This window comes from Bos grunniens, chromosome 5, assembly GCF_055505025.1.
Source record: "Bos grunniens cultivar Pamir isolate PY7600 chromosome 5, Bosgru_T2T1.0, whole genome shotgun sequence".
NCBI classification, from domain to species: domain Eukaryota; kingdom Metazoa; phylum Chordata; class Mammalia; order Artiodactyla; family Bovidae; genus Bos; species Bos grunniens.
This window is the reverse complement of record NC_141169.1, coordinates 17,185,443-17,212,262: the sequence shown is the minus strand read 5'-3', so window position 1 is coordinate 17,212,262 and position 26,820 is coordinate 17,185,443. Positions and strand designations below refer to the sequence as shown.

The 26,820-nt window shown below is 35.4% G+C and overlaps 1 protein-coding gene across 1 annotated transcript in view; it reads left to right on the top strand.

Annotated features, from left to right (window-relative positions):
* Positions 1-26,820, top strand: part of MGAT4C (MGAT4 family member C) — an 874,849-nt gene that overhangs the window by 94,985 nt on the left and 753,044 nt on the right. Inside the window, exon 2 of the mRNA XM_086403733.1 lies at positions 13,081-13,113. The gene's annotated coding sequence lies outside the window, so the exon portion shown is untranslated. The remainder of the gene's footprint in view (positions 1-13,080; positions 13,114-26,820) is intronic.

Genomic DNA, 26,820 nt, shown 5'->3' with positions numbered 1-26,820 from the left:
AGTGGGGTAGGTACAGGTGTGCGGAAGATGGAGAATTGGATTTTCACTTTTCACTTTCATGCATTCGAGAAGGAAATGGCAACCCACTCCAGTGTTCTTGCCTGGAGAATCCCAGGGACAGGGGAGCCTGGTGGGCTGCCATCTATGGGGTCGCAGAGTCGGACATGACTGAAGCAACTTACAGCAGCAGCAGCAGCAGCAGCGTGGTTCTGGTTTAGCCTAAAGAGTGAAGAGTAAACAAATATAGTTAAAAAAAGGAGTTCATGCTGCAGTTAAGTGAGTGATTTTATAATGATTAACAGTGAAATATAAGTTTGATAAGAGAAGTGCAGATTGAGGGGTGAGAGATAAATAAAAATGGTAAAGTCTCTCTGGCTTCATACTATTGTTGTATATTTACTTTTTAAGGGAGTGAACTGGAAAGATAGATAATTGTAGTAAGCTTTGTTTAATGGTGACTACAGCCACAAAATTAAAAGATGCTTGGAAGGACTGATGCTGAAGCTACAATACTTTGGGCACATTGATGCAAACAGCTAACTCACTGGAAAAGACCCTGATGCTGGGAAAGATTGAGGGCAGAAGGAGAAAGGGTGACAGAGGATGAGATGGTTGGATAGCATCACCGACTCAGTGGATATGAGTTGGAGCAAGCTCTGGGAAATAGTGAAGGACAAGGAAGACGTGTGCTGCAGTTTATGGGGTGGCAGAGAGTCAGGTATGACTTAGTGACTGAATAATGACAGTGAACAACAACTAATGTTTGAAATCGAGGTTTGAGGAGAGTGATTGTGGTTGGTAAAGACAAAGTCATATGTGCTACTGTAGAGTGATTTTGGGAATTAGAGTGGGGACCAAGATGACTGAGAAGAATGAAGAGGCTAGGTCTTGGAGTTTGAATTCACCACTACAGAAGTGGTTTTGGAGATAGTTAAGTAAGCCAGGAGCTAACCAGTAAGGAAAATAAAAGAGGTGACCTAGGTGATTTTTAGATGATAGCAACAAAAGGAGGTGTTTTATAGAGGAAGGATATACGATTGTCTGGAATAGGATGATGAATACATAAAGGGCACTTACCCTACTTTAAGTCTCAGACTTCTTTTGTAGAAGGATAAATGTCATCGGGAAATAACTAGGTTTAAGTTAACACCTAGGGAGAAGAATTTTAGGAAGATTTTTAGGATATAGTCAAGTTTGCTTATGATTGAACTTTAGAGAAAAAGAAAATAATGAATGGTGGATGGATAAACATTCAGATTCAGAAATAATCTTGAAGTAGGAAGATACTTCAGAGATCATATAATCTAAATTTTTTATGTGTTGAAGTCTCTTCACAATATAACTATTAATAAACCAGTCTCTATTTGAACATTTCCAGTGACTGACTCCTTACAGGCAACCCGTTCCGAAAATGAATTTTTTTTTTTTAATGTTCAAAGATATTTCCATTTGTTTGAAAATTAAATAAAATTTATACAGAATAGGTTCCTTAAAATTAGGACTCACCCATGCTACTCTCAGACTATTGGTCCCTCTTTTGCTCATCAGATTTTAACTCTGGGTGGTGTTCTCTTCCACGTGTCCTCCCTTTCTGAGACAGGACATTTACGGACCTTCTGGTTACTTGTTTCAACACGTTGATAATTTAAACAGCTAAGCACCCTAACAGTTACTACCATTTCAAAGCAGCTTTAATGAGAAGGTGCCCAAGTTATTGATCTCCAGTTGTTTCACTACTCATCAGTTGCCTTCGACTTTTACAGTCTTCCTCCATGCCTGACTTCTCTTTCTGGTTGTACCATATTTGCTATCACTCTTTTAAAAATATTCTTGTCTCCCTTACTCTAATTTCATACACACTTGTCAAGATGCAGCTTTGGGCAGATCCATCTTTGTGCCTGTATCCCAACAGCTAAACATCAAGCTATATACCAGAAGTACTAAAGTTACATATTCACCCAACTCAAATGAACTTTGCACAATTCATTCAAGAAACAGTATATCTCCAGAAAGTTTGACTCTGTCTATTTCCACTATGAAATCTCATCTATCCACTCTACTTAAATCTTGGCTTCTTTTTTTCCTCCACTAATCACAAGCTTATGGCTTCACATCTTCCCAGAGTGAAAACTCCAGATAGCAACTACTTAGTATTTTTGCTACTATTTCTAAACACTGTCCTAATGCCTCCTGTTCCCATTACAATGAAGAAAGCATTGCTCCAATTTAAATCCAGTCCCTCCACATGTATTTCTTTGTTCCTGCCGCACTTCTGGCTGTCTCCTGTTATATTCAATTTCTAGATTTGTCCTATATATTTTCTCTGATCAGTCAAACATGATCTAATATCTATAATCTTAAATAAAACAAAACAAGACTTTCCTTGACCTCATATGCCCCTTTAGATACTATTTTAATCTGTTTTTTGTTTCCTATTTCCCTTCATAATCAGTTTTTCAAGAGTTGTGTGTATGTGTGTGTTTTACATATATTAATTCAATTTTTTTTACCTTCTAGCTGATTTTTCTACCCTTGTCTTTCTAGGATTCTGCTTCCAGGGTCACTGATTAAGAACTTATTGCTGAATTCACCATGTTTCCATCCTAAGTTAGTTGGCAGCCGTATTTTACACAGTTGATCACTACTTTCTTCCTGATAGATCTTTGTGGAGATCAAGAGGATGTGTAGTGGATACATATCCTCAGGCTCTAAAATTCAAGTGATAATATAATATGCCATTAGATTAATTTTATCATAACCAGATTTAGCTTGTGAGTTACCATTCTGTTTGATAGTGAAAAATGTTAACTGAATCAAGTCTAAGTGAATTTAATTGCTTCAGGGTATTCCCAAGGCCAGGTTTTAATTCAGTCAAATCAGAGTTGCTCTTCCCCCTCCTTCCTTTCTTCCTGCTACTGCTAAGTTGCTTCAGTCGTATCCGACTCTGTGCGACCCCATAGACAGCAGCCCACCAGGCTCCCCCGTCCCTGGGATTCTCCAGGCAAGAACACTGGAATGGGTTGCCATTTCCTTTGCCAATGCATGAAAGTGAAAAGTGAAAATGAAGTCGCTCAGTCATGTCCAAAAGTCGTATCCTTTCTTCCTGGATAGATTTAATTTCTGAAAAGTTTTCATAATACAATATCAGATGGTGAGACATCTGGGCTTCAGCCTTCCTTTGTCCTACACTGACATCTGTTGCAATGTACAATCAAGTCCCCTCTCCTCACCACATTGGCATCTGTTGAGGTTTCTCTATTCCCACTTGGTTTCTTGACATACATCCTGCACAGCTCTTTGTTATAATTTACTCTCATCATGACCACAGATCCCTTCAACATCTGTCTGTTTTCTCTTTCTCAGCCAAGTGTCTTGTTATCAGTGACAAAGGAAATCCTGTTGTTTTCTCTTGTTACTCAGGGGCCACAGGAGACTTGCTATGGCTGCCTTGTGCCTTCTCCTTCTCTAGAAGCAAAGAAACCTCTCAACCCTCTGACTCCTATTTTCAATGGGTTACTGGGGAATCCTAAAATTGTATTTTTTCCTCACATTATTTCAGAAAAGCTTAAGAGTGAATGCATTCTTTATTCCTGGAACTTCAAACCATTTAGTACCTTCTGTAAATATCCCTTTTACTTCGTATTGATTTAAGAGCAGAAAAGAGAGTCATAAAACTTCCCTTTAGGCCTAAACCAGGGTGTAAATGCTTCTGTTCAATACATTGTTCAACATTTCTCTGTAGCAAAGCAAACAAGTATTCTTTTTATTCTAATAAAGAGAAAGAGGGATTTACTCTTTTTATTCCTCCAACTCTTTGTTTGTTTTATCAGTAAGATAGCTTTCATTAAAACAGAACCCAGGAATTTACCATGTAGGTAAATGTACATGTAGGTTTCTGTTTTCACTTTATCTCAGCTTACTTTTTGGGGGGAAAAAGGACTACATGTTAAAAGTCAAGATATTTTATGAAGATTAGAGGAAGAGACTTATAATTCTATAGCATGGCAGAATGGGTAATATACCTATCTCTTTGGCTTGGGGAAAATATTAATATTATAAATGCTGAGTATATTAATACATTTTGATGCATTGATGAGCTAAGTGGAAAGTAAGGAATACTCTAAGGCAAAACTAAATGAAAAGAGAAAAGTGGTAAGTAGAATGCTAACTTCCATTTTGAGAGCAATTGCAAACTTTAGTGAATTTGAGCTTAATTTTCATAGATTTACAGAACACAGAGAACAGAGAGATAAAGCCAAGAGTTGCTTAAATTAGGAAGGCTAAAAGAATATAAAACTAGCATCCACCAAATTGGCCAGTCCCTTGATTTAAGTGTAAAAAATATATAAATGTACATTTCTGGATAGTGTTACAAGATGTTATTTCTATCTTGAATTCTAGTAATAGTGCTGAATGACAGGGGAAAATGATCATTCTAGTTGAAAACAATCCTAATATTGGACTGAATCCTGAATTATGTGACGTGAAAAACTTCATTGCAGTACTGCAGTGATCATAGGTTGATATAGCCGCCAGTCACCTGACAGAAACAATTGTAAATTTTCTTTGGAATAACCTGTTTTCAGTCTAAGCCACAAATAATTACCACAAATAAAATTTTAAGAAGTATAAATTTATAATAAAAACAAAATACCCAAAGAAACAAGGCATCACAAGCTAGAGTCTCCAGAAATCGTGTGTGTATTAGCTGCTCAGTCATGTCCGACTCTTTGCAACCCCCAGGCTCCTCTGTCCATGGGATTCTCCAGGCAAGAATACTGGAGTGGGTTGCCATGCCCTCCTCCAGGGAATCTTCTCAACCCAGGGATTCAACCCAGGTCTGCTGAATGGCAGGCAGATTCTTTACCATCTGAGCCACCAGGGAAGACTTAACAAAGGACTAAAGTCTTAACTTCAGTTAAGTTAACTTAACTGAGAAGACTTAACAAAGGTCTCGAGAAAATGGTTTGATATTGAAACTATTCTTTTAGGTCAGGGTCCCTAGAAACAGACTCACATAAACACTTGCATGCAAGAGATTTATTTGGGTGTCTTCTTCGAGGAGGGTGAACATTTGCAGGGCAGTACAAAAAAAGCCTGACTGAGTGATAGGGTTTTCAACAGAAGCCTTAACTGATCTTATAAACTCTGGACCTAATCCTAAAATTACTATTAAAAAAAAACATACTTTAGTGTTTCTGTTATATAAAACAATAACCACTCTCTAGATTGAATATAATGGTTATAATTGGGAAATGAGATCATAAACATGAAAATTCTATAGTAATTCTAAAACTTCTACCAAACAGGTTATCATGGCCATCTATCTAAAAATCAAAAGAACAGTCACTGGAGACAGACGATCTCAATTTATTTCTGACTTACACTCACTAGATAGTGGACCAAAGGTAAACCACTTTCTCTGTAGGCCTCAGTCTTCTCTCATCTAGAGTAGAAAGGAATAAAAATTACTTTGTAGCATTGCTGTGGAGGACTAAATAAGGTGAACTTATCTGGAGATTAAGAATACCATTTATTCTCCAGATAAACGTATTAGATAGCAATAGTTTATTAAATATTATCTGGTATAACAAAAGTACTTAAAAAAAAAGAGGAGGATCATAATCCCTAACTTAGCATCTGTCTCACTTTTACTATATTTATGATATGCTATTTAATCCTCTGTCCCCAAGATATTTTCTGATCATGGCACATGCAGAGCCTAACTCCCACGCTAAAAGCAAAATAATATTTTAATGAAGCTTGCCTTTACTGGAATATACACATTCTGCAACAGCATGAAGTCCTTGTCTTTTTCTCTGACTCCGTATACATTTTACAGGAGAATATGGACTTCCCAGGCAGGGGTAAAGAATCCACTTTTCAATGCAAGAGATGTAGAAAACATGGATTTCATTCCTGGGTAAGAAAGATTCCCTGGAGGAGGGCATGGCAACCCAGTCGAGTATTCTTGCCTGGAAAATCCCACGGACAGAGGAGCCTGGCAGACTACCGTCCATATGTCACAAAGAGTTGGACATCACTGAAATGACTTGGAGAAAAGGAGAAAAGGAAAGATATAAGCATCTGAATGCAGGGTTCCAAAAAATAACAAGGAGAGACAAGAAAACCTTCCTCAGCGATCAATGCAAAGAAATGGAAGAAAACAATAGAGTGGGAAAGACTAGAGATCTCTTCAAGAAAATTAGAGATTCCAAGGGAGCATTTCATGCAAAGATGGGCTCAATAAAGGACAGAAATGGTATGGACCTAACAGAAGCAGAAGATATTAAGAAGAGGTGGCAAGAATACACAGAAGAACTGTACAAAAAAGATCTTCACAACCAAGATAATCACAATGGTGTGAACACTCACCTAGAGCCAGACATCCTGGAATGTGAAGTCAAGTGGGCCTTAGAAAGCACCACTACGAACAAAGCTAGTAGAGGTGATGGAATTCCAGTTGAGCTATTCCAAATCCTGAAAGATGATGCTGTGAAAGTGCTGCACTCAATATGCCAGCAAATTTGGAAAACTCAGCAGTGGCCACAGGACTGGAAAAGGTCAGTTTTCATTCCAATCCTAAAGAAAGGCAATGTCAAAGAATGCTCAAACTATTGCACAATTGCATTAATCTCATACGCTAGTAAAGTAATGCTTAAAATTCTCCAAGCCAGGCTTCAGCAATATGTGAACCGTGAACTTTCAGATGTTCTAGCTGGATTTTTAGAAAAGGCAGAGGAACCAGAGATCAAATTGCCAACATCCACTGGATCATGGAAAAAGCAAGAGAGTTCCAGAAAACATCTATTTCTGCTTTATTGACTATGCCAAAGCCTTTGACTGCGTGGATCACAATAAACTGTGGAAAAATCTGAAAGAGATGGGAATACCGGACCGCCTGATCTGCCTCTTGAGAAACCTATTTGCAGGTCAGGAAGCAACAGTTAGAACTAGACACGGAACAACAGACTGGTTCCAAATAGGAAAAGGAGTACGTCAAGGCTGTATATTGTCACCCTGCTTATTTAACTTCTATGCAGAGTATATCATGAGAAATGTTGGGCTGCAAGAAGCACAAGCTGGAATCAAGATTGCCGGGAGAAATATCAATACCTCAGATATGCAGATGACACCACCCTTATGGCAGAAAGTGAAGAGGAACTAAAAAGCCTCTTGATGAAAGTGAAAGAGGAGAATGACAAAGTTGGCTTAAAACTCACCTTTCAGAAAACGAAGATCATGGCATCCGGTCCCATCACTTCATGGGAAGTAGATGGGGAAACAGTGGAAACAGTGTCAGACTTTATTTTTTGAGGCTCCAAAATCACTGCAGGTGGTGATTGCAGCCATGAAATTAAGATGCTTACTCCTTGGAAGAAAAGTTATGACCAACCTAGATAGAATGTTGAAAAGCAGAGACATTACTTTGCCAATAAAGGTTCGTCTAGTCAAGGCTATGGTTTTTCCTGTGGTCATGTATGGATGTGAGAATTGGACTGTGAAGAAAGCTGAGAACCAAAGAATTAATGCTTTTGAACTGCTGTATTGGAGAAAACTCTTGTGAGTCCCTTGGACTGCAAGGAGATCCAATCAGTCCATTCTAGAGGAGATCAGCCCTGGGTGTTCTTTGGAAGGAATGATGCTAAAGGTGAAACTCCAATACTTGGCCACCTCATGCGAAGTGTTGACACATTGGAAAAGACTCTGATGCTGGGAGGGATAGGGGGCAAGAGGAGAAGGGGACAACAGAAGATGAGATGGCTGGATGGCATCACTGACTCGATGGACGTGAGTCTGAGTGAACTCCGGAAGTTGGTGATGGACAGGGAGGCCTGTTGTGCTGCGGTTTATGGGGTCACAAAGAGTTGGACATGACTGAGCAACTGAACTGAACTGAAATGACTTGGCATGCATGCACAGGAGAATATAAATTCTCATCCTACTTTTGTTACGGCAACATGTCCCCAGAAAGTTATGGTGGTTTTGTGCTAGAGAAAAGGAATGGATGCTTACAATGAAAATGAAAAAAAGAAAAAGAAAAGTTCTACTTGTATAATGATGAATAAAACAATCACAGGAAAAGATAGAATGGGCTATTCAAAAACAGAAGAAGAGTCAATGTTTATGTGTTGAGGATTTCAAAAGAAAATTTGAAACCCAGAGATGATGAAAGGGCTAGTTTTCTAAGCTAGAGAATTTATATAGGAGAACTGCAGGAGGTAAAGTTGAAAAATTAGCATTACCATGCTGATTAAGATTCAGTTCAGTCACTCGGTCTGTCCGACTCTTTGCGACCCCATGAATCGCAGCACGCCAGACCTCCCTGTCCATCACCAACTCCCGGAGTTCACTCAGACACACATCCATCAAGTCAGTGATGCCATCCAACCATCTCATCCTCTGTCATCCCCTTCTCCTCCTGCCCCCAATCCTTCCCAGCATCAGAGTCCTTTCCAATGAATCAACTCTTCGCATGAGGTGGCCAAAGTACTAGAGTTTCAGCTTTAGCATCATTCCTTCCAAAGAAATCCCAGGGCTGATCTCCTTTAGAATGGACTGGTTGGATCTCCTTACAGTCCAAGGGACTCTTTAGTGGGTCACTATTAGATTAGACAGTAAAGAATCTGCCTGCAATGTGGGAGACCTGGGATCATTTCCTGGGTTTGGAAGAACCTTGGAGGAGGGCATGGCAACCCACTCCAATATTCTTGCCTGGAGAATCCCATGGACAGAGGAGCCTTGCATACTACAGCCATAGGGTCACAAAGAGTTGGACATGACTGAAACAACTTAGCACACATGCATACTCAGGAAAATATAAATGCTCATCCTACTTTTGTTATGGCAACACAGCATATATTTGCAAGGTGATACTATTCTTTAGACTAAGCATTTTAGCATATATTTGGGTTGATTCATTTTATTTTACTACTGTATTTAAAAAACAAGTATAACACTGAGATTTTTATTTGCAAAAACATTCATGGTTAATCAAATAACACTGGAAAATATGTTTTGTGTCTGTGCTCTGAAAAGACTATATATGAGGTTCTTCTTGTGTGTGTTGTAGTTGTTTTTCCACATTTAGAACATGCCAAAGTGCAATTGTTTCTTTGAATAAAATTCCTTTATCTTGAGTCCTTGAAAAGAGCAAAATTACCACTAATTTTAATGGCTCAAATTTTCAAGCTATCCAGTTGCAATGGAAATAAATCTCATATAGAATCTGATCCATGGGTTGATTGCTTTGCAGCAATAAACGAGTCTTATGTTTCATTCTTTATGTTTGACAAGTTTTAACCTGTTCTTCTTTAAAGAAAGAAAATCTGGGGCAACTTGGCTTCTATGATAAGCTGTCAAGATGAAAAATCCACACTGTAATGTCAATTGGCACTAGGTGGGACGGGGCTTACCTGTCCAAAGTGCTGGGTGATAGGCAGGCGCTGCTGCAGGCGATCTGAGCGGCTGGTGAGGGAAGGGGCCCTCAAGGAGCCCCCCCTCTGCAGGCCAGAGTCCCCTTCCTAGGAAGAGGGTGGGTAAGCCAGGAACTGCTTCCCCCCACTGTCCCCTGGCATTGGCCACTGACTTTACCTTGTACATGAGAAGACTCTGCATACCCTTCAAGCCGCTCTTTGCCTATGGAGGAACCGAAAGAGTGATTTGACACCGGCATTTGAGAACCAGGCCCTCCACCCCTGAGGCCAGATTCATCTCCCCATCTGCTCATGGGTGACTCAAAATATATTCAGAATCCCCCTGTACCAGCTAAGGCGTCAATACAAACATGCCTCTTTGACTAATACAAAAGGAATATTCCCTGAGGAGATAACCCCCAAATGAAACAGGCAGCGGCAAAGCCGGAACGCCGTAAAAAGTCCGTGTTCAAAACCTAGCAAAGAATAAAAATTCAACAGACGGTTCCAAGCTGCGGGAGCCGGTCCCAGGAAACTTTTGGATTTGGGAGAAAAACAAAACACTAAGCGTGGAAGCAGAAATGTTAGTGTCTAAGAAGGAATACCCCGAGATGTTTGCAATGCTTGTGCTTCAAAGAATATTTGAGGCACATGTGATTTATTTTTCAATCATCTGAGATTTAACAAAGACTATTCCATGATTATTCTAAAAAAATCAAGAGGTAATTTATTTTTATAAATTTTAGTTGAACAGCAAAAGCATATCATTTCTAAAGGTGCTATTAGGAACAACAGTAAAACAACCAGCTATTGAAGTATGTATACAGTGAATATTTTAAATTACAAAGGAAAAAAAAGCAACACAGGGGGAAAAACTAATGCAGATCTCTGTTGATATTTTAGGTAATGATTTCATGAATGTTAAATAGATGGAAGTGATGTATCACATGTTTTCAAGGCTTTATTATGAGATTGAAAGTGAAAGTGTTAGTTGATCAGTCATGTCCGACTCTTTGCGACCCCTTTGACTGTAGCCCACCAGGCTCCTTGGTCCATGGAATTTTCTAGGCAAGAATACTAGAGTGGAATGTCATTTCCTTCTCCAGGGGATCTTCCCAACCCAGGAATTGAACCTAGGTTCCCCCCATATCAGGCAGATTCTTTATGATCTGAGCCACCAGGGAAGCCCCTATTATGAAATTAAAAATCTCTTTTTCAAATGAATGTCATTCAGCATTAGTTTAAGAAAATCTACTACTTTAGAATTAATCTCCTAATATTCATTTTTCAGCTGTATTCTATTCAGAATCAAACCTGTTAGACCTTCCTTCTGCTGAATAAGTCCTATACTTCCTTACTTACACAATATTATTTTCTTAATGATAACATCTGTGATTACAAATCACACCTGACAAATTCTTCTTAAGGCCTTTTCCCTTGTTTTCCTGAAAAACCAGTTTAGTCTTGTTTTAGCTATATGAGCTAACTTAATAATCAATTCTTGTTAATTGCAGAAATATTCTATTTTCAAAAGTCCATATATGAAAAAAAAAGTCCATATATGAATTAATCATTTTTACTCTTTCATTACAAGTATCAGATCAGATCAGTCACTCAGTCGTGTCCGACTCTTTGCGACCCCATGAACCGCAGCACGTCAGGCCTCCCTGTCCATCACCAACTCCCGGAGTTCACTCAGACTCATGTCCTTCGAGTCAGTGATGCCATCCAGCCATCTCATCCTCTGTCATCCCCTTCTCCTGCCCCCAATCCCTCCCAGCATCAGAGTATATAATCATTAAATTACAATCATTACAAGTATATTACAAGTATAATTAAATCATTACAAGTATATAATCATTGAATAATTGTATGTGTTTTAACTGATATTGAAAGATATTTAAGATAACAGTGTTATGGCAAAAGGTGAGTTATAAAATAATGTGTTTTATACTTATAGCCATATGTATGAATATATTTGAACATGAGAGAATAATGTTAAAATATGTTGGTATATACATGAAAAAATCTGACAAAATACAGAAAACAATATTCATTTCTTAAGTGGGTTCATAGTGAACATTCATTTTTTTTAAAATTTTATTTTATTTTTAAACTTTACATAATTGTATTAGTTTTTCCAAATATCAAAATGAATCCGCCACAGGTATACATGTGTTCCCCATCCTGAACCCTCCTCCCTCCTCCCTCCCCATACCATCCCTCTGGGTTGTCCCAGTGCACTAGCCCCAAGCATCCAGTATCGTGCATCGAACCTGGACTGGCATCTCATTTCATACATGATATTTTACATGTTTCAATGTCATTCTCCCAAATCTTCCCACCCTCTCCCTCTCCCATAGAGTCCATAAGACTGTTCTATATATCAGTGTCTCTTTTGCTGTCTCGTACACAGGGTTATTGTTACTATCTTTCTAAATTCCATATATATGCGTTATTATACTGTATTGGTGTTTTTCCTTCTATAGTTGTTATTTTTGGTAAGTGCAGTTTTATTTTGATTTCTTCTAATAAAACATGGGAAAAAGAACAGATGCATGTAAATCCACATATTAACATATTGTTAATATGTGGCTATCTCCACATATCTCCAAGAAATAGGATTATCACCAATCTTAATTTTCTTCTTGACTATGTTTAAAATATGTGTTTAATAAACAAGAGCTATCAATTTAGGCAATACAAGGTAGAATTATATTAATAGACTAAAATTTTTTAAAATCCCTCATTATGGTACTTATAAAAACATTTCATTCTTTATACACATTTTATTTGTTTTATTTTACATATATGGCTAATTTTATTTCAGTTGAGTTTATTGATTAATAAACTGCCGTAAGTCTGTGATCACTGTTAAATCACCAAACCAAATGAAATTCATCACAGCTAAGTTAATGTCTGACTTTCTCAAAAGCTTCTGTTTCATTGCCTGCAGATTGACAATTAATTAATTTTTTAAATTATATTTTTGGTTCTTTATTTAGTTTTGTGTCATTTTTTATATAGGGTCACAGATAATTGACAGTAAAATAGCAGTATAGCAGCTTTCATATACAACAGGGAAAGGACATTAGGAAAATTAGTTTCTATTTCTAAGAAACATTAAGACCATAAAAGAGTAAAAAAAAATCATATTCAATAATTACTTGTTTTAGATATTTCTTTCCCCTGCATAGCAATGTGCTCACTTTTTTCTTATGAACCACATGAACATTTAGATTTTATTAAATTATTTTAAAATTCTTATGTTATAAGTGACATAAAATTTATGTCATATGTCATAAAATGTTGAAAAGACATTTTATTCCTAATTATACTCTTAATTTTTCTTCCCGTTATTGTCTTTTTTTGCCTGTTCAATCATTTCCAGTGATATTTAAGATCTGTGATAGCTAATGGTAATGTTAGAGCACATTTTCTGGATCCAAGCCAATCATAACATCTTTCAGTAATGTTTATATATACCAAGCTTGCCAGCTTCTTACCAGTGCATAACAGAAGATAAATGTACTACTACCAAGGCTAAAAGAAGCCAAGCCATCTGACTACTAGCTACCTATTTTTACATAGCTGTTTTCAATTCGCATCATCTTGTTATAGCAATATGATTTATTAATCCTTCTGACATTTTTCTCTTTGACAGCTTCTCAGCTTCTGTTATATCCTTCTTGGATGGGTAAGTACTATGTACTATTCTGAAACTGTTCATCATGTTTTGTATGTTGAGACTTTATTTTAGGCACTTAGTCTACTGAAGTGTTAACAACTTGGATTTAACCCTATCAAAAATAAAAATAGGGCTCAAAGGTTCAAGAAAAGTGAAATGAAGAAAAGTGAATTTGGAGATGTGATTGCAGTGGAGCCTTTCAATATTTTTGACTCTAAGTGTGTTAAGCTATAACTCACATTATAATTTCCACATGCAGGATTTAGGATTTTATTCCAAAGGGAAACATATTTTTAAGACAGCTATATTCTATCATGAATATTCAAATAGTTTGATTTAGGAATATTTTTGCTATAATATTTTGAATTTTACACCTTCTTAATTCTACTTTTACATTTTCAAATTAATTTCAAATCATCAATAATTAGATAAAGCCACCAATGCAAAGTGGTATTTGTTTCTTTATTATATATCTATTAAATTTTATTCAATTGCTATTAAGTAAGATTTGACAATATATATTATACACATTAAACAGTGAAAACAGAATAATGTGTATGTGTAGATCCACATACTAACAATGACCAATTCCAGAGGATTGAATTATAGGCAATCTTAATTTTCTTACTGTATATATATATATATGTATGTATATACATACATACACTTGTATTTATATACACAAACACCCGGATTAATGATTTATTATAGTCAAGCTCTTGACAAGGTTGTGTTGCTAGAATCTACAGGAAAAATGAGAGAAAATATTTAAATTCTGTCGTTCCCTTTGTCTAGTAAAAGAAACCAAGTGTTTTGTTTAATGTGGGCAGACACATTTCTTATTGCCAGTGAATCCAGAAGCAACTCAGGCACATAAAATATACTAGTCAGACTCATGTGGTCAAACATAAATTTACACAGAAATTTTATTCAGATGGGTACTTTATATTTTTGGGTCTTTGTCTGATTTGCTGCTTGAAAATTGACATACTATCTTAGTTTTCTCTTAAGTTAGTATCTTAATTAATGAAAATGTTGCTATAGAAAATAAAGTTGATGTGGTTTCATATTACTTCCTCAGGATCTAATTTAATATATTGAGTTTATAATTTTTAAAGTATAGTTATGACATGATATCACTCAGATTTTAGATATTTCAAACTGTCTTTTGTCAAGTGATAAATGATGTTTCTGTTATGATTATTTAAAAACTTGAGATGAACCAAAACTGTATATTCACTTGTATTGTTAGAAGGAATCTGTAATCTTTAGATACTGACGTTCTTCTATGAAAGTTTTGGAGTATGATTATATGTTCCCTTAACTATTCAAATGATTTCTATCATATTTCTTCATAGAAGTAAAATAAAGGGTTAATTCCTAAACATGCAGGGAAAAAAAACAGATATTTTATGCATTTGACGCAACTAGAATCTGTTTTAATTTTGTAAAGGAAGTTGTTGAGATGGCATTTTTCACCATCTTCTTAGAAAGTCATAATATTTGTTCAAAATATTTTGGGCACAGGTGTGGCTCTTGCACAGGGGTATACTGGATAAGAAGGGAGTTGGTGATTTAAATCTCTGTGTCTATCTGATTTCTTGTGGAATCTTTTGTCTGATATAATTTAACTCAAAATCATTGCGATTTATAGCCATATTGTGTAATTTCCAGAGATTCAGAAAACTAATAAGTACCAATGGAGAAACAATTAAGTAATGATTACTTTTCACATACTCTCTTATTCATTAAAAAATGGGAAAAAAAAGAAAAATTATTATATACTCTAGATTCCTCAATCTCTTTGCACAGTATACAAAATGTAAAGTTCTAGATAACGTCACAAGATTCATGAAATTTGACTTTTATGTCATTAGTCTTTATTAATGACTATCAGAGATTCTTTTAAAGTCAATGTTTATTTTAAAATTTTCAGTAATTTAAAAGTAATTTGTTTATATTCATGTTATTAAAATGACATTTCACCAAGAGCATTTCTGTTTTTACAAATGAGCACATGCTGATATTTTCTTTCTGAAGTCACATAAATATTTTGTGACTATTGTTACTGCATGTAAGGTAGAAAAGTTTGGGTCATTATTATAATAATTATTAAAATTTTTATATACATATATAAATGTATATATAAAATTTATGTGTAAAATGACTACTTAAATACTCCCCATAAGATATTAGACCAGAGAAAGTAGAGGCCCCAAAAGGTAGCTCTGGAAGTGATAGAAACAAATTTAAAGCTTTAGATTCACCTAGTTTTGTAACACATTAATAAATAAAGATTAATTTCAGAATATTATTAGGATGTCTGTAATTCTTTCAAAATTCAACTTCATAGGGCTTCAGAATTTGAGAAGGGTCAGTGGTGTCAAGAGGTCATAAAAATTGTTGCATTTCACACTTCACATATAATCAATTCTTGACTTTAAGACAATAATGAATAGTTGGGGTGCTAATTTTCCACTAACTATTTTAAATTGTAATTAATACCAAAGTGTGTATTTTGAATCATAATAGATTTCACATTTTCAAAAATCATATATATGATGAAACCTGTGAATATTTATTTTTATTGAGATTTGGATTTTTTTCAGCATCTTATAAAAGTCAAATTTACAAATCTACAATGCACCTTGTAGAACAAGTACATCTCCAGGTAAAGGAAAAGCTTACATATACTTACATAGAGGCCTCAATTCCCTAAAACGCCATAGGATCTTGACTTCCTTTTGTATTCTCTTTTAATCTTTACCTAAATTGGTTAAGACATACACATACACAATTAGCAGACATTCAATTTCAGAAATATTTTCAGAGATGAGAAATTGAATTATATACTTTTTGCATATTTACCAGGGAACTTAATTGCAGTTGTTATATTTCACTTTTTTATTCTCTAGAGAATTTAAGAGATTATAATAATATTTTAAGTGTTGAATTATGGATTGCTAAAAAGTAGTAATAAACATTGCAACATTCTTTTTATGATATCCTCAAAATTCAAAGAATGGCAGAAGCCAACTTTCTAAGTCAAGTGTTATATAAATTAATGGGTAAACACTATGTGATAAGGCTATCAATGTATAAATTTTTGTAAAGGCCTGGAACATGAAGTAAACCTCAGTGCAGTATATATGTCTCCATATTCTTCTCAAGAATCAGAATGTGCTTATTGTAAGCATATACAGAAATATGGTGAACCCATATTTTTCATACGAACACCATATCTCTTCCACTAAAATAACTGTGTTTATTCCATGTTTGTTAATAGGTGAGGACCCAGATTGTATCCCTTCATAATTCCAAGACTGGAATCAGAGACATATTATTCGGGTCTCATATATAATTAAAGTTCACTGTGCTGTTGGTCAGACAGATTGGTTTAGGGTGTGTGAATAATCCAAGTTAGGTCACTGCCTTTGTCCCTGATTGCTACTCTAAAGAAACAGAGTAATGCAAAGCTGAGATATGAATAGAAACAGCGTCATTATGTCATTGTTTGTGACCTAAAATCTTCTCAGTAATGTCTGCCAATATATTCTAAGTTAGAAATGACCTTTCCCAAGATAAATCTGTGATAGTATATTTTCTCTAATTGGAAGAATCATAAATCAATTCACACAAAAGACCCCACATAATTTTAAAGAAAATTTAACCAGATGAGACTGAAAGGACAGAGACACTATAAAATTATAAGATTTAGACTCCAGAATTTCTATGGACTGGAATCAGGCTGAGAAAATGTTCAGATGCAAACACAATTTCTTTACAAAAAAAAAAGAGGCCAAATCAGAAACCAAAATCAGGACCCAGAAAGTAAATCCAGGTATTGTGGAAAAACATTTCTAGGCAATAAGACTAAGCTGTTATCAATAAACTGGCAATAAGAACCGAGCTGTATTTCAGAAATGCTATAAATCAGTGACTCTGGCTTCCATTTGTTTTATTGGTTGGCCAAAAAGTTTGTTTGGGTTCTTCTGTATTGTGAAAAACCTGAATGAACTTTATGGTATACCCAATATTTTGAATGAGAGAGTATAGAGCAGTCATCCCATAGCTGAACCACTGGTATATGTTGGCTGTATGGTGGGGAGATAGCTTGTTTCTTCAGTTCACAGGTCTTCAGACTGAGCCAAACAGTAGTGAAAGAACACCACCCATAGAGCCTCGTCTCTGCCCAAATCTGATATATACAAGATGCTGCACTTGGGCCTGAGTCTGAGGCTATAATATATGAGATATCTGGGGGTCCTGAGAGACAGTAGATGTACTTTGCGAGTAAAAAAGGTAAATACTTTATGGAAAGAAGGTGGACTGTGCCTGCAAGTTCTTTGACACTCACCAGTTCAAGAACTGAGGGGGCTTATATCAGCTCTCCTAGAACCTGGACAGGACATTGCGACTGCCTTGTAAAACAGAATGCAGTAGTAGGAATGCAATGTGACTTTGGATAAAAATGCACGCAGCTTCTGCCAGTCTTTCTTGAGACGTTTGCTCTGTAAGATCATCAGCCATCATATTAAAACAAACAAACAAACAAACCCAGCTATCCTGATGTCACTACAAGGAGATATCAGGTGGACAAACCATATACAGGAAGAAGTGATGACTAGCCAGCAACCCCAACTGTTCTGGCACCCATTGTTTGCATCTTTCCAGCTCTGTACCAGCTACTCAAGTGTTGAAGTTATCAAGATAACCCCATGCCTGAAATGAGACACTGTGCCACTACTGCATGGGAGACCCAAGCCAGGGGGAGAACTGACTAGCTGAACCCAGTGGAGTGCTGGATTCATGAACAAAATAAATGATGCTGTTGGTTCCAGCCACTATTTTGGGCTATTAACACAGTAATAGATAATCAGAACAACAACAACAATCTAGAGATTTTTTTTTCTTTAGAAAAATACATGAAAAATAAACTAGTTACAGACTTTATTTTATGACTGTGGTTTAGATCAAGATCCCTGATAGCAGCACTATGGACATTTGGGGTTCAATAATTTTTGTTATGAGGAGTTTCTCTGTGTTGTATCAAATGTTTCGCAGCATCCCTGCTCTGTTTTCACTAGATGCCAAAGGTATAGAACCTCCCAAGTTGTGACTACTGTAAGTGTCTCCAGACATATCCAGGAGAGACAAAATCTTTCTTAGTTAAGAATCACTGATTACATAAATTTCAGGAAAGAATGGAGAATGGTAGGAGAAAAAGAAATCCTAGACAAGAAAAGAATATGAAACATTTTAGCTTAAATGGCAAAGAATTTACACCAAGCCCTCTAATAATAACCATAGAGACAGTTTTGAAACAAGTATATTCTAGAAATAAATGTTCTGTTTGCAAAATTATCAAATTTGCATGCTATACATACTTTTGTAAATACATAGAATTAGAGTTCAATTAAGGTATGTGATTATTGATGGTTACCTTGACTAATTGTTTTACTTGCTTCTGGCAATTTTTTAATCTCTTCTTTCATGCTTCAGCTGATTTTTCATGTTATTTTCTATCGTTTCAGTAAAAACAAATAATTTTAGAAACTGATGGCTAGTCAAGAGATGAGTTTTGTCCCCCAGATAACCCCACAATTTAACATTTGAGCTTTCAAAAATACTTACCAAGAAACAATTGCTAATTGATACTAATGAGCTATGTTGTGCGTTTCTGACAGGACAATGTACCTCTTCAAATTCTGGTGCTACTAATTGCATGGCAACTTACAATTCAAAGTAAACACTATCAGAATAATTATTCATGGAAAAAAAAAAAACAAACAGGATTTGAAGTGAGGAGACATTAGGTTTTAGTAAGAATTGTTTTCTCCTATAGTATGAGTATTTTAAACTACTAACATAGTTCTGATTTTTCACTTTAATTGAATCCATATACTTACATAAGCCACTTCAGGGGCTCTGTATGCTGCTGCTGCTGCTAAGTTGCTTCAGTCGTGTCTGACTCTGTGCCACCCCATAGACGGCAGCCCACCAGGCCCCGCCGTCCCTTTGTTGTAAATTATTAGATTTATTTCAAACATTTCTTTCTGAATTACAGTTGTTAGGATAATTATAATTACTAGTTTACCTTTTTCTCTAATTGTTTACCTTTTTTTCTAAGCTTGTCCAGAGAAGGTTGGCCAAAAAGAGAGTGAATGAATTGATTTTGTTTCCATCTTACACCTAATAATGATGCCATTGTGCTCTGCTCAGTCATGTCTGACTCTTTGTTGCCCAAAGGACTGTAGCCCAGCAGGCTCCTCTGTCATGGAGTTTTCCAGACAAGGATACTGGAGCGGGTTGCCATTTCCTTTTCCAGGGGATCTTCCCAACCCAGGGATCAAACCCGTGTCTCTTGTGTCTCCTGCATTGGCAGGGGGCTTCTTTACTACTGTGCCACCTGGGAAGCCCTTAATGGTGCCATTGTCTCCTAACAGTTCTGTTTCAAATGCTGATTGTCCTAAATGTGAGGAAATTAGCAAAATTCTTTTTTACAATGGGACAGTGAAAATCTATCAGCAGAACAATGAAAACATCAGGGTGTGTAGTATACAATGATAGGTGGTGAGAAGTATTAACTACTGTTTAATTGGCAAGGAATTCCCCTATGCTCCCAGTACACCATAGTATTATTTCTACTAGAAGTCTAAGTAAGCTAGTGCCTGATCATATAATGGACTGAACTTTCAAATATACAAGGTGTTATCTTTTTCTTGGTAATTGGCATGTCACTATTATAAGGCATGTGTCTATTATCAGGTGACAGTTACCACTTATCAGAGGAATAGGACATTCTTTGCATAGAGCATTCAAATAGATTAAATCAATTTTCTCCTTTTTACAAACTTTACATGGTGTAATGACATATAAATTGATTTGTAAACTATTTATAACTTGTAGATGGGTTTACCTCTTTCATTTTTCCGGAAGTAAGGAATGGTAAAGCTGGAGAGATCTGGCATGCCAGTACATTAGCCGTTCTGTAACTGATTTTCATTTTATTGTTGCTCTCTTTCTTGCAAGAGCAAGATGCTAAATGAGATGAGATAATTTAGGTTTTGTCACATTTGCTTTCAAAGATTAATGTACACCAATAAGAGGAATCAAAAAGATAATATTAGAGTGAATTCATGAAGCACAGTTACTATTTAACAGCAGAATTAGATGGCATGCTGTTTATCAAAATGGTTTCTTATCATTTGTTCAAAATAAATGAACAGAGGAGTAATATGTAAAAGCCTATGTTTTGAAATGTGGCAGATTTGAGAATGAAACCTGGATCTGCAATTTTATGATTCTGTGATATTCATTTATTTTTCCAGTGCTTTTGTGTTCTCACATACCCCAAAGAGAAACAAGGTGAACTCTTTAAAAGGTTTTGTGTGTGAATGAACATCTTCAAATCAATTTAAACATTATTATTATTAACATTATTATAGTTTTTCAAGTAAAGGAACAATTTATAAATTATTATATGTAATTATTTAAGGTTTGACTCTAATATAGTGAGGTAAATTTTCATGTGACTTATGAAAACTTAAAACTTCATGGATTATTTGTCAAATATGTCAGATGATAGGAAAAAATACTGGTACTTTTTTATTCACTTTTGACTGTAGCTATCTTATTCAATTCATAACATATCTAGAGTATTTTAATAGATTCTGAAATAGTGCCTTTAGATTTTTCCTTCCTTTCTTCTCTCTCTCCATTCTTCTTTCCTTTCTGCCTCCCTCTCTAACTCTTTGCATTCATCCTCTTTTCTATATATTTAGGGAGGATGTGGGTTTCCCAGGTGGCATTAGTGGTAAAGAACCCACCTGCCAATACAGGAAATGCAGGAGATAAAGAGTTTGATTCCTGGGTCTGGAAGATCCCCTGGAGGAGGGCATGGTGACCCACTTCAGTATTCCTGTCTGGAGAATTCCGTGGTTAGAGGAGCCTGGTAGGCTGTAGTTGATAGGGTCGCAAAGAGTTGGACACAACTGAAGTGACTTAGCACGCAAGCACAGTGAGGATTTAATGTATCATATCAGAGGTAGATGCTGCAAACAACACTGAGAACATTGGAGCATTTGTTCCCAAGGTACAACCCCTCTAATAGAAACAGAAAAGCCATGACAAATAAGAATAGTGAAATACTAACCTGTGCTATGGAAAACAAACAAAAAATCATGAAGGAGCAAGACACTTCATTCCCCAACTTGTCTCTCTCTGGAATATGTATATTTCTTTGTCTGGTGGATGTCTATCAGGTTTATTTTTTAATAGAAATTTAGTTCTGTTGTTCTGAATATGTAATTTCTATAATGTTATAATGACTCACAGATACAGTGCAACCTACTCACTGTGTGTACATGTATCTTCCATAGCCTACTTCTACAGTAACTAAGACTATTTTGTATGCAAAATATTTTTTAAAATCCTTATTTTTATTTATTTCTGTTTGGCTTATATTTTGTTCTCAACTCTTGTCATAGATCTTAGTAGATCACAGTGCTTTTGACAAAGTAGGGCTCAATATCTTGATAAATCAGTCAATAAATGATGAAATAAATGAACAAACACATGATTGATAAACTGGATGATTGAATGAGAACTATATGGCATATTTTCCTAGGTGTTCTCTCTAACTAAATTATCTTTTCTCTTCTTCCTCTATATGTGTATATTTCCCAGGCTTCAATTTCCTGCTATTTCATTCTCCTTTGATCAAATCAGTTGATACCAACATTCTGATGTTATTGCTTATATTAAGCATTTTTTTCTATTAAATCTTTTTTGATATTGTTATTTCATCACTAAGTCATGTCTGACTCTTTGCAACCCCATGGACTGCAGCATGCCAGGCTTCTTTGTTCTTTACTGTCTCCTGGAGTTTGCTCAGTCTCATGGCCATTGAGGTGGTGATGCCTTTTTGGCATATCTTATGATAACTTTTCTTGTATTATATATATATGCTTTCTCAATAGCTAACATGTAGAGAATTATTCATTGCATGCTTTCATCATTTTGATAAAACTATCTTTTTCTAAAGCTAGAATCTTCCAAGTTGACATATATATATATATAAATTATATATATATATATTTTTTTCTCTCTCTTTATATATATATACACACAAAAGAAGCTTGTGTGTTTGTTTTGTATATAGGCATCCCTTTATAGTGGAGGTACACCATAAATACTAATATATTTAAGAGATGTTACCCCCTTATAAGCCTTTGGCTATAACAAATGCATTTTTATCATATGATAACCCAAGAATATTAATTAAAATTTTCAGAATAAGATATTGTATCCTCAGAGGATAGGGTCAACATAATACTTGTTGGTTAAAATGTTTGACAGATGCTGGGAACATATTGTCATTTGAAAGGGGAAAAATGAACCAATTCATCAAAATCAATGATGTTCACAAAGGGATTTGTACAGTGTCAGAGGTACCTTTATATTAACCATAGCCTTAAAAAAAAGGAAAAAAAAAAACCAGCATTTAAACCATCTATTGTACAAAAGAAGCCATTGGTTAATGGCAGTATTCTTTTTTTCACCAGAAGCAGAACTGCCAAATATCATACCGTACATGTCATGTGTGTGTGTTTTGTAGCCTTATGTATTTGAGTGGAACATTTCACAGTAATTAAATCGAATGAAAACTTGTTCTACAGAGATTTTTCAGAGTAAATAGTTGGCAGTTACTTACAGACTAAAGTGTTGTACTGCTAACCTTTTAACAAAATCTCTTTCTGCCAAACAATTTTATCAGCACTCTTTATTACTCTCGTGGTGGGAGGATGCCTTTTCATTTTTTTGATATAATGGCTATAGATCAGTATATATTGGGTTGTGGAAACATATAGACTCTATTAGGGAAGGGAATCAAGGTAGGCAAGTACTGTCTACAACTGACAGCCACCTTTCATGTGAAAACTCAAGGGAGCTTTTCCTTCTGGATACCTGAATAGAAGAACCAGTATACTCCATTCTCATTTCTTTCAAAGTTAATTTTGCTTATGTTGTGGCTAAAAGAAGAAAATCTGGGAAAAAAAAAAAAAAGAACTACTATGTTCTATACCCAATTTCAGTGATTAATGCTCAAAGAAATTCCAGTTGTCAAAAATAATGATTTTGCTGTGAGTCACAGTGACATCAGATAACTCAAATAGCTTCATCAACTGAAATATTAACTCATGAAATGTTGGATATAACTGCATCCTTCAAATGACTCATTTATTCTGTGATGATAATATGCAGCCTAAAACACTGAATACGCTAAACTCTAGTGAGTTTTTGCTTTGGGCATATACACTATGAAGATGTTTTTAAATTTATTGTGGTCAAATATTGATTGTTTTTTTCGTGGATCAGGAACTAGTAAACATCTTAATTTTGGAAAATGTTTTTCCTATATCATCATTTTATTTTTTCTTGAATTGAGATATATTTTATTGTTATAAGATGAAAAAGAATAAATTTTCTATTTATGCATTTTAAAATGCTTAAACTTTAAAAAACATTGGATATCTTTTCAATATATAATGCATTTTTAAGTTCTTTAGTTCTCCAAACATTTTTTTTTAACTAAAATCTTAAATCTGTTTTTTTTTAATTATCTTATTTTAATTTTATAAATGGGTAAAGTACTGAATTTTATCCATTTAATTTTATAAATGGATAAAAACTACAAATTTGGAGTAAAGAACTTTATAAGTAGGTACTTATACAATATGAGAAGCTATATCCAGTTTATGATAATATATCAGGATAGAAAACTTCTCCATTTAAAAATGTAGTATCCATTCTCAGGGCTGGGCAGGCTTCATGGATGGGCATGTGACTTATGAAGTTGAAACAGGGTCACACACTTAGAAGGACACCATCCTTAATCTGTGGTTCTGCTGTTGCTGTCTTGAAATTCTTAATAATATTTTAGCTAGGAGCCCCACACTTTCATTTTGCACTGGGCCACTCAGATTGTTCACTGGGCCCTGACACAGAGTTATAAATATACCAAATTTTCAAAACTGTTCATGTTTGCATAATTTGAGATATTAGCAATTTTAAATATGAAAATGCTAATTTCAATAACTAAGTTTGTGAGGTGAAATCCTATCCAGTTTCTATTTTTTCCTCCTCCTATGTTTTGTTCCAAATTAATAGGTATCATCTAGAACTGGACAAACATTTGAATCCCTGAAATGACAATAAGCAATATCCATGTTTTCAGGAGTATAATATAACAGTTCTGTGACCATCTATACACAAAATTTTGAATTCACCTTAGTTCTTATAGTTGATCCTTTGAACAACATGAGGTTAAACTGCTTGGGTCCACTTATACACCAGTTTTTTGTTTTTCCTCCCCTGTGGTAAATACTATAGTACTTACTAAAATTGTCTGAAACTAAGGATCTGTGAAACTGCAGGTGCAGAGGATCCTTGGATAAATATGTAAACTATAAGTTACATTTGAACATGAAGGGTTGCTGTCCCAACCTCTTGTTGTTCAAGCATCAACTGTATTTCCAAATTCTGTGAAAGACCTGCTTTGGGACCCTTCCCATATTCTATTCTTTAGGCTAATATTCTCATCTCCCAGTTATTAAAAGTGTTGAGGCTAATGTTCAAGGTTAATCCAGCCCAACACTTGTGCCAACTGGTAGGAGGCAATACTGTGGCAAGATCTAGGAACAGATGTTACCTTGGACACATTTTAACCCTTTTTTGACTCTTTCATCTTTTCCCTTTCTGCTAGATTTTTTCCTTTAGAAGTGAGAAAATTCCTAAATTATTCTCAGGTTTAACTTTTGATTTAAGGCAGAAGAAAATTAAAACAGTTTAAGGAAGTTGATTTAACACAGAATGTTGTAGATAGAAGTGGAGCCAAGGAGACAGTGATTACAAATACGTTTTGAGAAATTTCTTTCTAGAAAGATTATGTAATGTCTTATTATCCACATTAGATGTTCATGATTATTTACCACAACTTTATCAGCAGAGGAAAAGGGAATCCAATCACAGGTATCCAATTTGATTGTAAAAAGGAGCAACTTATTTTTATTTTAATTTGCTATATAGACAATTAATGAAGTTGAATGTTTTTAATACATATTTTGGCTACTCTTATGCCTTTTTTGCTTTTTCAATTGTAATGTAAGTTGGAGTATTTGCCTGCAATGCAGAAGACCTGGGTTCAATCCCTGGGTCAGGAAGATCCCCTGGAGAAGGGAATGGCAACCCACCCCAGTGTTCTTGCCTAGAGAATTTCATGGACAGAGGAGCCTGGCAGGCTACAGTCCATGGGATCCCAAAGAGTTGGATACAACTCAGTGACTAACATTCTTTAAAAAGCAGTAATGTCATAACCATAATTTTTATTTGAAGGAAAGTTTTATATAGGTCAGTGATTAATAACTCTCAGTTATCACTAATATCAGAAAAAAGAAAGTGGGCTCAACTTACAGAATTAGGATTTTGTGTGCATATGTGTGAGAACTTTATACCAAATGGAATATTAATACAGAATAGGTAAAGTGCTATTCTAAAATTTACTTCTCTGATGATGTATGCATATACATACATACCTGTCTCTTTGAAAGTGTTTATAAGTGGATCTATAAAACACTCAAAGTCCCTTTAAGATCCAGGATCTGTAATTATGAATAACTTTAAAAAATGTTCATAATGTAAATAACCATAAATCTACTATAGCTGTGATAAAATAATCTTCTCTTATGGTTCATAAAGATCAAAATTTTTCTTAGCATATCTGCTTGTAGATATAAAAGTGCAACACATATTTATTACTACCAATATGCACATATTCTGGAAATATAAAATATAATGAGCAAAGGACATTTCTGTCAAATAGAGACTTCAAAAGAACAATATAGTCTGGTGCTTTTGCTCTTCTTACTTATCATATGGAGATCCAGTGTGTTTCAACTTTGGGAAGTAAATATGCCAGTCCCTGAAACAGGAGACATATTGAGGTGCTTGCTTTATTTCCCAGGCTACTTATAGAATATATTATAAATGGAAAATATATATTTTATTAGAAATGGCATAAAATAGTGTTATTTTCTTATGTGCTGAATAGTTCCATATAGAAAACTCTCCAAAACTCAATCTGTAAAACCCAATCCATCTCCCAGTAGTCAAATAGATTTCCAATTCCCTTGTGAAAACTCCCTCACTTCTCATTTTCCCTTGAGGTATGATATTACTTAATCAGTTAAGTTCAGTTGCTCAGTGGTGTCCAACTCTTTGCAACCCCATGGACTGCAGCACACCATTCTTCCCTGTCTATCACCAAACCCCAGAGACTACTCAAATTTATGTTCATCGCATCAGTGATGCCATCCAACCATCTCATCCTCTGTTGTCCCCTTCTCCTCCCAACATCAATCGTTCCCAGCATCGGGGACTATTCCAATGACTCGGTTCTTTGCATCCAGTGGCCAAAGTATTGGATTTTCGCTTCAGCATCAGTCCTTCCAATGAATACTCAGGACTGATTTCCTTTAGAATGGACAGGTTGAATCTCCCTGAAGTCCAAAGGAATCTCCAGAGTCTTCTCCAACACCACCGTTCAAAAGCATCAATTATTGGGCACTCAGCTTTCTTTAGAGTCTAACTCTCACATCCATACATGTCTACTGGAAAAGCAATAGCTTTGACTAGATAGACCTTTGTTGGCAAAGT